The 12739-nt window shown below is 40.8% G+C and overlaps 1 protein-coding gene across 1 annotated transcript in view; it reads left to right on the top strand.

Annotated features, from left to right (window-relative positions):
* PTPRB (protein tyrosine phosphatase receptor type B) overlaps positions 1-12739 on the top strand; it is a 109009-nt gene that overhangs the window by 12787 nt on the left and 83483 nt on the right. The window lies entirely within an intron of this gene.

Here is a 12739-nt window from a genome sequence, read left to right as displayed (position 1 = left end):
ATATATTTTGATATATTATATATAATATAGATAACTTTTTCACAACTAATACACAAAAAATTAAGTGTATATTTTAAGTATATAGCAAATATTATAGACATATATATTAGTACAAAAAAAGCATTAAGCATAGATTGTACTGATATATATATCATATATATAATATACTTTACTGATACCTATATGAAGTCTGTCAAATAAAAAGCATGCTGAATAATAACTATAATAGAAATATATCTGCCTGAACACTCAAGGATTGCCTTTTAGCAAAACGATTTTTCCATTTTTGCTCACATTTGATGATTGTGAAACAAACACAGAGAGAGCTCCCAGAGGTGGCCAGGCTCTACTGGGAAGAGTCAAGGACACCCAGCTCCAGAGCTCTGCGGCAGGCACACTGGCCCTTGGGCCAAACCAGCACTGTGTTACAGAGCTCATGTGACCCAGCACCAGAGCTGGATTTACAGGTTCAGGTCATGGTAAATACAGAGCAGGGTGTGTTTTGGTTTTTGTTTCTTAGTCTTTTTCTAAAGTGAAATCCATTGTAATGTTTATGAACTCCCAGATGGGGCACCAGAATGACTACATACTGAGTATTCATCAAGTCATGACTCATGTCCCAGTTTTCCCTTGAAGCTCAGGCAAAATCTCAACCATGTCTTGGGAAGCTGAGTGTGTAAAAGCTATGATCCTCCCAAAGGCAGTTTCTAAAATTGCAGTTTCCATGACTCTAATGCTTTAGTCAAGGCATCTCTGCTAGATCATCATTTGATTTAGGACGAGCATTTACTCTGTAACAGTTAATTATAAATAGCTGTAGTTAGATATTTGGAAGGGAAAAGTCACTTGAGAGGTAAAATTCCTGTGTTTTGAAAGTAATTTTGAAAGGTACCCTTATCTCGATACCTAGAAGAGCATAAGAGACAAATAAAATCATTCAACTTAATTGCTTCAAATTCGGTAAAAAGAAATTCTTTGCGCGTCAGTTGTTTTCTTTATCAGATAGCACCTGGTCTGTGATGATTTGGGATTGACTTAATATATCTCGGCTGTGAGTTGAGGTGGTCTGTTATCAGGTGATGACAGGAAAAATCCGAATGTGAGGATAGGAACTGTATTTATTCAACTTTGCATCTCCAGCATCTGAACGTAGTGCTTAATATGTTATAAAGTTTGTAGAAAGATAAAGAAAGGTGTGGAATGGAGTGAAGCAAATGGGGGTGGGGAGTGGAATGGCATGAAGTGCAGTGGAGTGGAATGAAGAGGAATGGAGTGAAATGGAATAGAGTGGAATGGAGAAGAGTGGAATGAAATGGGATGGTGAGGAGTGGAGTGGAGTAGAGAAGAGTGCAGGGAAATCGAATGAGGAGAATGGAATGGAGTGCTGGGAAAATGAGTCACTTGAAGTGGTATGGAAGTGTATGGAAGTGGTTGGAATTGTTGACCACTTGGGTAGGAAATGACCCATCTACCGTCAGTGTCCAGGTATGATGGTCATGTTGAATGGCCATGCACTTTTTTATTGCCTTAGTGTTTTATATTTTGTGTGAACGTAGAGTTTAATATTTAATACATAATAATATAGTGTTTCATTCAGGGGCTAATTCTCCAGCTCCTTTTCCTCCCTTCTAATTTCCCCCCATTTCATCTCTTAATCACCCTTCAACTCCCCCCAAAAAAATATTATAAGAGAAGAAAGGGGAAGAGACATTGATGACTGTTCAATTTAATAACTTTAGAAAATGTTCAACAACTCAACAAACATTTCTTGAGGACCTAACTAGTGTTAGGTCTGTGTGTGTCAGAACAGAGTGGTTGAGCGCTCAGTCTTTGAGGTCAAACCCCTGACTCTGCCTCTTCCTAGCCAGTGACCTGGCAAATTACTTAAACTCTCTAAGCCTCAGTTTCCTCATCTACAAAACGGAACCTCTACCTCCAAGCTGTTGCAAGGATTGGGAGAGATAATGCATGTAAAATGCTTACTACAGCACTTGGTCCTTAGTAAGCATTTAGGAAATAATAGCTGTTATTGCTACCTTTCACTGAGACACAAAGATAAATGACAAAATTGTTGCCCTGAAGGAACTCACTATCTGCTGTGGTGTTGAGGGAAATAGAAATATACACAGGTTCTTATGGACTACAAAACAAGGTGCCTAACTAGTGTGAAGGTTTCAGGAAGTATCTTCTGGTAAAAGGAATATCTGAAATAAACCAAAAGGAGAATAGAGTAACCTAATAAGAGGTAGAGGAGTGGGAAGCAGAGAGGTGGAGGAACTGGGATGGGGTGGAATGGAGAGTTAGAAAGTGATTTCAATTCTTACCTAAAATTTGCATTTTAAAGAAACTTGGAGATTTGATCACTTTAGTCCAATCATCTATTCTGTACTCATTTATTTTGGGCTTTCTATTTGCCTGACGTTATGAGGGATGTGAGAATAAATAATAAATAAAATCATAATACAATATAGTCAAAATCATTGCATGTAAGACCAGCACTCTGCTAGGAAGGTAGAAAAGATTTCAACAGTGTAAGAGCCCTGTAATCATTCTCCCATGTACAGAAATTGAATGTATATTGATGAATATCTCAAATACATGTTTTCAAATGGTGTCTTCATCCAGAAATAGTCAGGAGTTCCTACTTGTTATTTTAATTAGTGACACTATTAAATTATCTGTCATTCCTTTGGTTCCCATCACATGTAACCATGAGGGAGAATTTAGAACACTTAACCTGAAATAGAAATCTAGAGAAGAATAAGAACTGAAATACTAAGATTTTTTATGCTTGGAAATGCTATGTATGTCATTACTACTAATTAATGTTTATGCAGTGACCATAGTGTTCTAGATCCACAATCAAAGGATGAATTGGGGTTGGAACATGGGGCTGGAAGAGTGGCATGTATTTATGTCTTTCCCTTTCGTCAACAGTCTCTCTGAGTTATGAGGAATAAAACATGAAGAGACACTGTGCAGTATCTACAAAGAAGAGAATCTAGGAGATAAAAATAATATCTAAGATTTGTGTGCCAGGAACTATGCTAAGCACTTTCATTTACTCTGGGAGGTGGGTACTTGTATCCATTTTCCATCACTGTATAACAAACCACCCCAAAACTTAGTAGTTTAACAAAGTGACAGTTTACTATTTCTCATGATTTTGTTGATTAGTTGGTGGTTCCTCTGCTGGTGTCACCTGAGCTCACCTTTGCAGGTGCATTTAGGTTGGAGGGTAAGCTGAGCTAGAAGATTCATAATAGCCTCCCTTGCATGACTAGCAGTCAGTGCTGGCTGCAGGATGGGGCATCTCCGTTCTTCTCCACATGGCCTCTCTTCCTCTGGTAGGCTTCCCCAGCTTCTTTACATGATAGTTGAGGGGAGTTCTGCAAGAAGGAAAAGGTGGAAGCTACAAGCCTCTCTAGGCCCAGGTTCTAGAATCACATATCACTTCTGCCACATTTTATTGACCAATGCGGCCAGGTCAGATTTGAAGGTAGGGAAAACAGACCTCACATTTTGTTGGGAAGAGCTGCAAAGTCACATTGCAAAGGGCCACACATATTGGGGGAGGAAACTACAGCCATTAAATAATCTATCATGATATTTATTATTGTTGTTGTTACTACTATTATTATTATTTTGCAGATGCCTAGCTTAAGTTTAAAGAGGTTGAGGACTTGCCCGAGGTCAAATGATTAGAAAACAGCAGAGCAAGAAGGAGGGCACACACACACACACACACACACACACACACACCGGCACACTTGCTCACTTTACGCTCTTACCTAGAGCTCCTATTAATGAAGGTAAATACCAAGGAGGACATAATTTGAAACAATTACTAGTAATGCTACTGCAAAGTTGTCCTAGTTGACCCTTTGGGAGCAGAATTTTCCCTACTTTTCTCTTTCCCCCTCATTCCTCACATCCTCAGCTGCCGGTGTGAGGGGTCGGCCTTTGGAAGGCTGTAGACTTGGTTCAGTATGTGGTTTCAAAACTAACTCTCTCCCTCTCCCTTGCTCTCTCTCCCTCACCCTGGACATGAATTAAATCATCTAATACCAGTCGTGTGCCTAGTAGGGCTGGAAACCCCTGTGTACTTACTGTTAGCTATTGTTGTTATCCTTACCATGGTAATAGTATTATGTAGCTGTGTGTGTCTTTACAAGGACAAAGTTGATGAAACCAGAAGCTTGTCTACCATATGAGTTAGGGAATATCTAGATCAGTTGTTCTCAAAGGATGGACTCCAGACCCAGAACTTAGAGCTACTGATTCAGAAACTCAGTGTAGGGCCCAGTAATCTGTGTTTTAACAAGCCCTCCAAGTCACACGGATGCACTTGAAGTTTAAGAACCACTGACCTAGACAAATCTGGTCCCTGACCAACAATGTCTTCCTCATAGAGTTCTAGATGCCTTAGTTTCCCACAATTGATGGCGCTTTAGTGTGTTGTGTTACGAGGAGGTGGGCCAGGGCACTATAAAAGCTAAATAATCAAGTAGTGGAAATTAATTTATCTAATTACAACCTCCTACTATTCCTTCACAGAGTGTACATTCTGTAAGGAATGTGGCCTAGGGTGGTTAAGTGGAGCCTGCACAGATAGGGAACTGCTGCTAGACCCCAGGGTTTTTGTGGTAATTAGGAAAGGGTGTTTCCAGGCACACAGTTCCACCATGAATGCACAAGACATGGTAGTGGGACATGGGCTGGATTCCAGCCCCAGGCACACTCTCAGCCGGGCATCCCCATATACCACCTACACTAAGAAAAACTGAGTCTTTGTGCCCTGGCCCAGTGGCAGATGAAGCCGGATGTAGGTGTCAGAAGTGTGCCCTGCATCGTCCAGCCATTCACTGTGGGCAAGGTGAGACAGGCAGGGCTGGAGGCAGCAGGAAGTCAGTCTGTTGGGGGACCTGAGTGATGGGGGGCAGGAGGAAGAGTCAAATGTGAAGTGGCCTCCAAAGGGATAGAGGGTGGACCTTTGACTTCACTTTAGCTTCAAAATCTGACCAGCCTCTATCTGTTGTTTGAGTAGTGGACTCTAAAGAGACGTCTAGTCTGGACCCCCTCTCAGCCATGTGACCTTGATGGAGATGGTGTGATATAATGGTAAAAGGCCAGGGCTCCCATGTTGCAAAAACCTGGTTTAAATCCTGGGGGGATGGGGGGATGGCATCTACTCGTTACTCAACTCCAGTCATAATTGCTTCCTCTTTAAAATAAGGATAAATAAGGGTATGCTGCCTCACAATGCAGTTGTGAGGATTAAAATCTGATTAAGTGAAGTGCTTAGTCCATTGGCCACACGTGCTAAGTAGTTGATCATTATAGCAATTAACGCCAGCTTCCTGTTTCTGCTTCATCATTCCCACCCTGCCTGCTTCACAGAGTTGTAAGAACCAGGAAAGCTGACATCATTACACGAAAATGCTTGGAGAGGGATACCATGTTGAACACGAATTGAAAAAAAAAAAAAAATGTTCCCGGTTGGTTTAGATTCTGCTAAAGACCATGAATCTTGTTTGGAGGCACACCTCCTTCTTCCCCTCCCCACCCTGCCGGGCCCTGGCCTGAGACAGGGATCGCGTTTCCTCTGTTCATGAATAGCCATTGTGGTACAGCTCAGGCCTGAACTGTTCTGTGCTTCCTTCCATTTGGCCTTCAAAGAGATCACACCCCACTGTGAGCCTCCAAATAAGTAACGAGGCAAATGCAGAAAATCCCCAACTCCTCCTACCTCCCTCAAGTCTGGGGTAACCTCCTTTATTGTGTTACTTGAAGTATGGGGGAGGGGTGTCCTGCTGCCACCAGTCTTCTGGGGTCAGAAGAACTAAAGAAAGGACAATACTCCCCCTTTACTGAGGCAAATATCTAGAGGGAGAAGTGCAAAGATGTAGCAAAAAAACAAACAAAACAATCAAAAAACCGAAAGACAAAAACAGAAAACCATCCCCTAATCATTCCTCATGAACAAGGACTCTTAGATTGTCTAGTGTGCTTGGGGTACAATACAAGCAGATTCTGAGACTGCTGACAGGGCAGAAAGGTCATTCTGAGGAGTAATAGCTTGTGTAAGGGATGTATTCCTAAATACCCTGATTTAGAATTAGCATCATTCAAGCCTAATTCTGACAAAGAGCTGTAGTTTTCTTAGTTTGCCAGCTATAGCGGATTGCCATGTGCCAGTAGCATAATACAGTCTATAATTTACTTGAATTTAAAGTCCTCCGGCTTTAAAATCTCAAGGATTTTTCTTTTCTCTGCTTTTCTTTTTGTTATGATTTGCATTACTTTCTATTTTGTGTGCACAAAAGTTATGTTCATATTTTGTCACAATATAAATCGTGTGCACATAAAAATGCAACCATGAAACAGAACATGTGCATCGAAATGGGCTCCTTAACAGGCCAGGATTTCTCTGGCACATTGGTTTCCCTGAGCAGATAAGTGCTGATGCAGTGGAGAAAGGAGCAAAGAAAGGGGGAAATGATATCAAAGGAGAAAGGAGGATGTGCTAATTGACATAGGAAGTTTTCGGCTCTCAGCCCTGGCCTTACATACATCAGAATCACCAGGGAAGAGTTTTAAAGATGCAGATTCTAAAATTCTGCCTCAGTCCTTGCATCAGCATTTAAATGAATCAGCATTTACTAATACAGGACCTCAGCACCTAGGGTGTAAAAATCTCCCCATTGATTGTAATACGTGATTAGGTTTTTGATCCCTTGGAGAATAACTGAATAATCAGCTTGTTAGAACAAACATTGACCATAAGAGAAGGGAAAAGTCTGGCTGGAGAGGTATAATCTGAATGGAATCTCAAGGAACTATCCGACAAATGCAAATGGAGGACAGTACTATAGAAAAACTGACTCATATCATTCAAAAAGATCAATGTCATAAGGATCATTTGAAAAGGCTGAGGAATTGTTCCAGATTAAAGAAGATTAAGGAGACTTGACAAGGAAATGCAATACAGGATCCTAGGCTGGATCCTTACTAGAGAAAACAAAAAACAAACAACAACAAAAAAAACCCAAATGCTAAAAAGAACGTTATTGAGACAATTAACAAAATTGAAATATGGATTGTGGATTAAAGCATTATAACAATTTTGAATTTTCTGAATTTGGTAACTTTACTGAGACTACACACTTAACTCAGGATATACACAACCAGCTCTGAAAGGTTAGTTCAGGTAAAAACAGTCTATACGGAGAGAAGGAAAGAATGGGAAAATGAATGTGGGAAAATGTAAAAAAAAAAAAAGCAACAGAATTAGTAGGTCTGGGTAAGGGCATATAGAAGCATTCTGTACAACTCTTACAATGTATAAGTCTGAAAAAATAAAAAGTTTAAAAAATAAAAAGAGGAGTTTGCTTAAGGGCTTTTAGAGGGTAGAATCCAAGGGAGGCTACAGTGTTAGGGAGAGACCAGCGGCTCCCACCAAGACCTGGATGTCTTGTTCAAGGACCAAGGGGAGAGAAAATGGGGGCAGAGGAAGAGGAAAGCAAGCACCACGAAAGGAATGATGATGAATTTGCAAGAAAGAACAGTAAAGCCAAGAGTCAGAGCTGGAGGATGGGCCAGTTGGTAAGCCTGAAGATAAGCTCAAGAGCTCTGAGAGAGAGAAGTGCTTTAAATCTCTGTATCTTCGCCCGGCTGCCTAGCGATTGCACCAGCATACCCCCCACACACAATAGCAACTGGAAAAGGGAAATGCTATGAATTCCAGGAGCTGTCTTTAAAGCAAAATTCTTTTCCACTCTTCCCACACTTTGGGGGAACAGGCAATAGAAAACTCCCATTGCTAGATCCAGCTGAGATCCCAACCAGGTAACCTGTTGGGGAGGTACATGGGAGGCACCTCTTTTTCTTCAAAGCTCTTCTGTTTTGGATTTCTAATAGATGTCAGCCAAGAAGTACACCCAATGTGCAGAGCTTTACTAGGTGCTTGCCTTTCATCTGTGTGTCTGTCAACATTTGTGTTTGCTCCCCTTTCTGCAAGACTGTCCTTGCAGTCCAGAACAGCACAGCTGTGGAGACGATACTGAAAGAGTGGGCTTTGCCAAGAGTGTTGACCCTAGTGGTCTGAGTTAAGTGACCTCCTGCTCATTTGAGAAGCATTAGATCTTCCATGGAGTAGGCAGGGTCTGTCCATTTGGAGTAGGGGCTGACTGGTCACTAGTTTATCCCAAGGCTTAGGTGCTAGGTATTCTTGGATTCTGTGATGCTAAGGGCTTGGGGTCTGCATTGGAGAGCTGAAGAATGAAATCGTGTTTCAGATTTACGAATACTTAGTCATGCCCTTATTTAGTGGTGGAGCTATGAATGTTTCCTCTGTCAATAGAAAGTAGACACTGAGTCTCCACAACCTGGGGATGTGGGTGAGATAATGAAGATATATGGGTTCTTTCCTTCATGAGGTTTATAATCTAGGCGACAGTTTTATCATTACATTTTTTGAAAAATATGATAAGAACCTTTGATCTTCCACTTTGATCACCGTCAGCCCCAACATCTAGGGGACTCTAGGATGCTCTGTGTCTGCCTTCTCCAGCAGACAAGGGGGATGGCTCTGGGGCGGGGCGGGGGGGAGCTATAGAGAAGAGGCAGGCAAGAATGTGGGCCCAACAAACCTCCATCTCTTGATTTTTTTAAAAGAAAAGTCAAAATCCAGATTTTTTTAACGTAAAATCTGTTGTTCTCAACATGAGCCAACTATTCTATTTTTTTTTTTTTTCAAAACAATGTTAGGGAGCGCCTGGGTGGCTCAGATGGTTAAGCATCTGCCTTCAGCTCGGGTCATGATCCCGGGATCCTGGGATCAAGCCCCACATCCGGCTCCCTGCTCAGCGAGGAGCCTGCTTCTCCCTCTCCCTCTGCCTGCTGCTTCCCCTGCTTATACACTCTCTCTCTGTGTCAAAAATAAATAAAATCTTTAAAACAAATAAAACAATGTTAGGATCACACTATAAAATCCAGAAAAGGCAAGCGTGCTGGCCAAAGAGTGAGCCCTGTGTTTGTGACCTTCAGAGAATCATGGGAAATAATGCTCTAGCAACAGTGGTACCCAGAAAAAAAAAGAGGACAGAGTCTCCACCCTCCAATCATTGCTTTCTAAGACAGATGAACTAGGTGATCATTTCTTTTTGTTTTTGTTCTCCTTTTCCTGAAAGCCAGTGTTAGCCCTGCTTTGTCTGTCTACCACGCTAGGGGCTAGGGTTTGGACGTTGGTCTAGTTCCTGAAGCTGGAATGTGAAGCAGCCCCGCCCACACAGACCCAGGACGCCTTTAATACCTTGACTTTGTGAGCAGATGGTTTCTGGGGGGTGGGGCGGTGGGGACTGAGAAGCCGGAGTGAAGACACAGCAGAAGCAGCTGAGGTTGAAGATGTTACAGTCACACCTAGTTTTAAGTTGTTATGGTGACAAAGCTGTGACAAAAGCTATGCAGAACCCTTTTCCTCCAGATTAAAAAAAAAAAAACAAAACAGTAACAACAACAGCCTAGGGGAGGGGAAGAGGGTGAGAAACCAGTGCAGAAAAAAATACCAGGAAACCTTAGAGATGTGTCTGCTGAGAGATGGTGGAGCCTGGCGCTAGAGACATATCCGGCACCCCCACCCCTCTCTTTCAGGACTTAAAAAAACCTCAGCATGGTCACCAGCCAGAGCAGCCCTTGGATGTCTTTTGTGCTCATCTACTGAAAAGTTTCTCTTGGGTATGAGATGGGGAAGCAACGGTAATTTATTACCATTTGGTTTTTCTCAGAAAAAAATCTCATCCATGGACTTTGTCATACTCTAGCATTACTGGGTGCTCAGCATCCGTGATATATTGGTATTCATATAATATTATTACCACTGAATAATCATAGTATCTAACATTTGTTGAGCCCTTTAGCCAAGGACCATGTTTTACACAACACGGGTCCTTGCCATTTAATCCTTACAACTCCTACCCCTCCCAAATGCCTTTATTATTTCCATTTTCCTAGAGACCTATGACCTAGGACGCGTATGACCTAGGAGGATAGAGAGATTCCTTGAAGTATAAGTATTCAAAAAATGGTATCTCTAAACTCAAAAGAGGATAGTCACGGTTCTTAAAAAAAAAAAAAGCTGCTTATCAAAATTACCTTACCATAAATTTTAATGCACCTCTTTTTAAATGTATGACACCTGTTAGTTAAAATGTATTCATTTCTGTCATAATTTATTATTGAGCCAGTTTGAATTAAAACTTAGAAAAGGATTCACCATCTTATAATCATTTTTAATGGGCACATTCCCTGATTGCTAGGCTTTCTTCTTTTTAACAATATCTGGGGAAACACACATGAGGGTCTCATGACAAAAGTACTTCCTTGGAGAAAAAAGCATCAGAATTGACCCATCATCTAATATTTATTAAGTCTGCTGCATGTTGATCCTTTTTCCTTTAGCATCCACATTTTATTTTTATTGAGAAGTTATAAATATCAAATGTGTTCTAAATATATGTAATAGGAAAAATATATTTTATATAACATATAAATAGGCTTATATATTATATGAAATATATTATTATATATTATATCACCAATTTACTTATTTGACACCTTCTAAAATAGTTTGAGACCTTCTAAATCACTTACCTAGCTCCTTGTAACCAGAGAGCTCAGACTTTAAATTTAAAAGAAAAAGAACAATAAGACATTATTAACTCTTTTTACTATAAAACAATATCTGGTGCAGGGCTTTAAAAAAAAAAAAAATGGCTCCACCATGGCATTTTTGATCCCTCGGGTTGTGATGAGGCCTAGAATTTACACTTCTGGCAAGTTCTCAGAGGATGCCACTGCTGCACTTTGAGAACCACCATGCGGAAGGATAGGCCTTCCTCCCCTCTCTCTTTCCCTCTTTCAATCTTCCCTCCCTCTCTTCTCGTTTCCCACCTCATTCTCTTCCAAATCAATCTTCTCCTCTTTGATTCCTTTACCCTTTCTCCTTTTTTCCTCTTCTCTTTTCCGCCCTCCCTTCCAAGGTGGTGTTTGAGGCATCTGACAAGAACATGTTTACAAGGACTTGTTTTGAGTATTTATCCACATAACAATATTTACTGAGCAGGTACAAAGATTCCTTCCTGCCCCCCTTCCTTTCTTCATTCATCCATTCTTTCAATAAGTATTTGATGAGACTCTTTTATGCCAAGTTCTATGCAAGAAGAACAAGATTGCCCTAAGAGAATTCTCCATATGCTTGGGAAAGGCAGGCAGTCAGAAGCATATAAGGCATTATATTATTACCAGGTGTAATTAATGCTCTGAATTGAACAAGTGGATTGCTGAGATGAATAATAATAAAAGGACGCTTTTTCCTTGTGTGGTCAGAAGGGGTCTGGCCCCATTGGGATGTGTTGACGCTGAGACCTTAATGACTGAGTGGAAGATAACCAAGGAGAAAATCTGGGGAGGAGTGGTCCAAGAAGATGAAAAGGCAGGTATAAAGGTCCTGAGGCAGGAAAAGGTCAGCTCTGTGTTGGGGTGTCTCCAAACCCCAGGCACACGGTAGGTTCTCAGTCAATATTTGCTGAACGAATGAGTAAGTGAATTATCAGACCCAGGCCACTGGAGCAAGGATGCAAGAAGAGAGGCCACGTCATGAATGGCTTTTTAGGTTATGGGTGAGGAGTTTGGATTAACCAATAACTTGAGCAATCTACTCTGCCCTCCCCTCCTCCCTGCAACCTTTCCCACACCCACCTCACACCCTCCTCTACAGTAGCAGTTCTCAAAGTGTGGTGCCTGGACCCCTGATCACTGGTTGTTTCTCATTCAACATCTGTGTTTATAAGCTGACAAGAGCCGTGCTCTCATCCATGAATTCATAATTTATGACTATGTAAATTATAACAATTAATTGCTATGACAATTTGTTTAAAAGGCAACTCTTTGTCCACTCACGTCTAATCAGAAGCAGCCCCACCCTTCCAATGCGGTCTGGGACACGTTTCCTAGCGGCAAAGAGAAGTGGTCCCAAATTCCTGGAATGCAGTAACCTCCAAAGCATATGCAGTGTCATGATGCAGGATAAATAGGTTCAAAAGAAGTTGTGGAATTCCAAATAAAGATGAGAACAAAGAAGAATGAATCAATTTATTTATACTTTGTAAAGTAGTTTCAAATAAACTCCTCATAGGAAAAAAACAATATCTGGCAACTTTCCCCAGTCCCAAACTGCCTTGAATCCATTACAGTTCTCTTTAATTTCTCATATTAATATAACTTTTTTAAAAAAAGAAAAATGTAATCAGTAAAAGCCTAAGTTTAAACTTTTCCTCATTGTTTCACAATATGCTAATCCTTATGGGCTATTTAGGATCCACTCACTTTGGGGGGGAACTCTCCTGTAAGCCTTAAGATTCTCCAGGAAAAAGAACTCGGGGTTATATAACTTTGGAAAAGAAATGTCTATGACCACTACTGGGCCTTTGCTTCACGCATTGCTATGATTCTTCATACACATCGATAGTAAAATAAATGGCAACACATGATTCTAAACATGTGTCTCTGATACACCAAAAATAAAAGGCCCCTATTTAAAAAATCATTTCTTCTTTTCTTAATTCCTATTTCCAAGGGCATTATTAGCAGATCACTGCTAATAACCTAGAATTTGGAAACATCTAAACTGTATTGTAAGGATTTTTTGCTATCCCCTTGCTTGATTAGTCCTTCAAATTTT

Source organism: Eumetopias jubatus, unplaced genomic scaffold (genome assembly GCF_037043125.1).
Source record: "Eumetopias jubatus isolate StellerSeaLion01/CBP00866 unplaced genomic scaffold, mEumJub1_p1.0 scaffold_8, whole genome shotgun sequence".
Lineage (NCBI taxonomy): Eukaryota > Metazoa > Chordata > Mammalia > Carnivora > Otariidae > Eumetopias > Eumetopias jubatus.
Note: the sequence above shows the minus strand (reverse complement) of the source record. Positions and strands in the feature narration are given on the sequence as shown.